Genomic DNA, 3,310 nt, shown 5'->3' with positions numbered 1-3,310 from the left:
GGACGGCTGCCGGGAGCAGACAGCCGTCCCCGGGAGGGGGTAGTAGCTTCGCGGCGGCCGCCGGGAGCAGACGGCCGTCCGCGGATTCTGCCAATGCCTGTAGGACTTTGAATATTTCACAGCCGTGCTGTGGCACTTAGAAAATTTTTCAGAGATGTGGCACTTAGAAAGTTTTTCAGAGATGTGGCACTTAGAAAGTTTTTCAGAGATGTGGCACTTAGAAAGTTTTTCAGAGATGTGGCACTTTGAACATTTTTGAGAGATGTGGCACTTTGAAAATTTTTGAGAAATGTGGCACTTTGAAAATTTTTGAGAAATGTGGCACTTTGAAAATTTTTGAGAAATGTGGCACTTAGAAAATTTTCTCTCTCTCTCTGGAAGTGCCGTGCCTTCTTCAGTTCTGCTATCCGAGCAGGGGACGCTTGCTGGCGGCCGTTACCAGCGCTCGGACCAGGCCCAATTGATTTGCATGGAAAACAATTGCGTCCCCCATGCTCGTTCTGACTATATTTTGCGAAAGGGGGGTAAAGTGATGAGTACACTAAGTGGGGGGACCAACCCATGTACTCTAGAAAAAGTACATGGGTTGACAAAAGACCAGTTCGTACTGCACCCCTGGTACCCAAACCCCTGGTACCTTTAGGCACTTAGAAAAATTTCGCCCAAATTTGGAGGTCGCTCCAGGGGAAGAGGCCGAATTTTCGCCTATTACGGCCGACCGCGGGAACCAGCCGAGGCGGACGCTTTTCGGCGCAAGAGCCGTTGGCACTTAGAAAATATTCGCTAAACTTCAAAGGACCTCCAGGGGAAGAGGCCGAATTGTCACTTTTTCTGGCCGACATCGGGAACCAGCCGAGTCGGACTCTTTACGGCGGAGCAGCCGTTGGCACTTAGAAAATATTCGCCAAACTCGGCCGGACTTCCAGGGGAAGAGGCCGAATTGTCACTTGTTCTGCCCGACATCGGGAACCAGCCGAGTCGGACACTTTAAGGCGGAGCAGCCGTTGGCACTTAGAAAATATTCGCCAAACTTGAACGGACCTCCAGGGGAAGAGGCCGAATTTTCACCTGTTCTGGCCGACATCGGGAACCAGCCGAGTCGGACGCTTTTCGGCGCAAGAGCCGTTGGAACTTAGAAAATATTCGCTAAACTTCAAAGGACCTCCAGGGGAAGAGGCCGAATTGTCACTTGTTCTGGCCGACATCGGGAACCAGCCGAGTCGGACTCTTTACGGCGGAGCAGCCGTTGGCACTTAGAAAATATTCGCCAAACTCGGCCGGACTTCCAGGGGAAGAGGCCGAATTGTCACTTGTTCTGCCCGACATCGGGAACCAGCCGAGTCGGACACTTTAAGGCGGAGCAGCCGTTGGCACTTAGAAAATATTCGCCAAACTTGAACGGACCTCCAGGGGAAGAGGCCGAATTTTCACCTGTTCTGGCCGACATCGGGAACCAGCCGAGTCGGACGCTTTAAGGCGGAGCAGCCGTTGGCACTTAGAAAATATTCGTTAAACTTGAAAGGACCTCCAGGGGAAGAGGCCGAATTGTCACTTGTTCTGGCCGACATCGGGAACCAGCCGAGTCGGACGCTTTAAGGCGGAGCAGCCGTCGGCACTTAGAAAATATTCGTTAAACTTGAAAAGACCTCCAGGGGAAGAGGCCGAATTGTCACTTGTTCTGGCCGACATCGGGAACCAGACGAGTCGGGCCCTTTAAGGCTGAGCAGCCCTTGGCACTTAGGAAATATTTGCCTTAACTCGGCCGGACTTCCAGGGGAAGAGGCCGGATTTTCACTTGTTCTGGCCAACATCGGGAACCAGCCGAGTCGGACACTTAAAGGCTGAGCAGCCGTTGGCACTTAGGAAATATTTGCCTTAACTCGGCCGGACTTCCAGGGGAAGAGGCCGGATTTTCACTTGTTCTGGCCGACATCGGGAACCAGCCGAGTCGGACACTTTAAGGCTGAGCAGCCGTTGGCACTTAGGAAATATTTGCCTTAACTCGGCCGGACTTCCAGGGGAAGAGGCCGATTTTTCACTTGTTCTGGCCGACCGGGGGAACCAGCCGAGTCGGACACTTTACGGCGGAGCAGCCGTTGGCACTTAGGAAATATTCGCCAAAATGTTCCGGACCTCCAGGGGAAGAGGCCAAATTTTCACTTGTTCTGGCCGACCGGGTGAACCGGCCGAGGCGGACACTTTACGGCGGAGCAGCCGTTGGCACTTAGGAAATATTCGCCAAAATGTTCCGGACCTCCAGGGGAAGAGGCCAAATTTTCACTTGTTCTGGCCGACCGGGTGAACCGGCCGAGGCGGACACTTTACGGCGGAGCAGCCGTTGGCACTTAGGAAATATTCGCCAAAATGTTCCGGACCTCCAGGGGAAGAGGCCGAATTTTCACTTGTTCTGGCCGACCGGGGGAACCAGCCGAGGCGGACACTTTACGGCGGAGCAGCCGTTGGCACTTAGGAAATATTCGCCAAAATGTTCCGGACCTCCAGGGGAAGAGGCCGAATTTTCGCTCGTTCGGGCCGACCGGGAGAACCAGCCGAGGCGGACACTTTACGGCGGTTGAGCCGTTGGCACTTAGAAATTATTCAGACTTCCATCAAACACACATCGGCCTTTTGCCGTCACTGCCCGGGATGGGCACCGTGGTAGCTCGGACAGTTCGCGTGACAGCTTCCGCTGGCACTTAGACAATTTTTAAAATGAAAATAAACAGTTCTGCACATACGTGCCGACTATATTTTGCGAAATGGGGGTAAAGTGATGAGTACACTAAGTGGGGGGACCAAGTACATAAAGCCCACCCCTGGTACCTCAGAGAGGCCGAATTGACACATTTTGTGTCCGACCGCGGGAACCAGCCGAGGCGGACGCTTTTCGGCGCAAGAGCCGTTGGCACTTAGAAAATATTCGTTAATCTTGAACGGACCTCCAGGGGAAGAGGCCGAATTTTCACTTGTTCTGGCCGACATCGGGAACCAGCCGAGGCGGACGCTTTTCGGCGCAAGAGCCGTTGGCACTTAGAAAATATTCGTTAATCGTGAACGGACCTCCAGGGGAAGAGGCCGAATTTTCACTTGTTCTGGCCGACATCGGGAACCAGCCGAGGCGGACGCTTTTCGGCGCAAGAGCCGTTGGCACTTAGAAAATATTCGTTAATCTTGAACGGACCTCCAGGGGAAGAGGCCGAATTTTCACTTGTTCTGGCCGACATCGGGAACCAGCCGAAGCGGACGCTTTACGGCGGAGCAGCCGTTGGCACTTAGAAAATATTCGTTAATCTTGAACGGACCTCCAGGG

Source organism: Syngnathus scovelli, unplaced genomic scaffold, assembly GCF_024217435.2.
Source record: "Syngnathus scovelli strain Florida unplaced genomic scaffold, RoL_Ssco_1.2 HiC_scaffold_154, whole genome shotgun sequence".
In the NCBI taxonomy this organism is placed as follows: domain Eukaryota; kingdom Metazoa; phylum Chordata; class Actinopteri; order Syngnathiformes; family Syngnathidae; genus Syngnathus; species Syngnathus scovelli.
The sequence above is the reverse complement of the archived record's forward strand: the minus strand, read 5'-3'. Positions refer to the sequence as shown.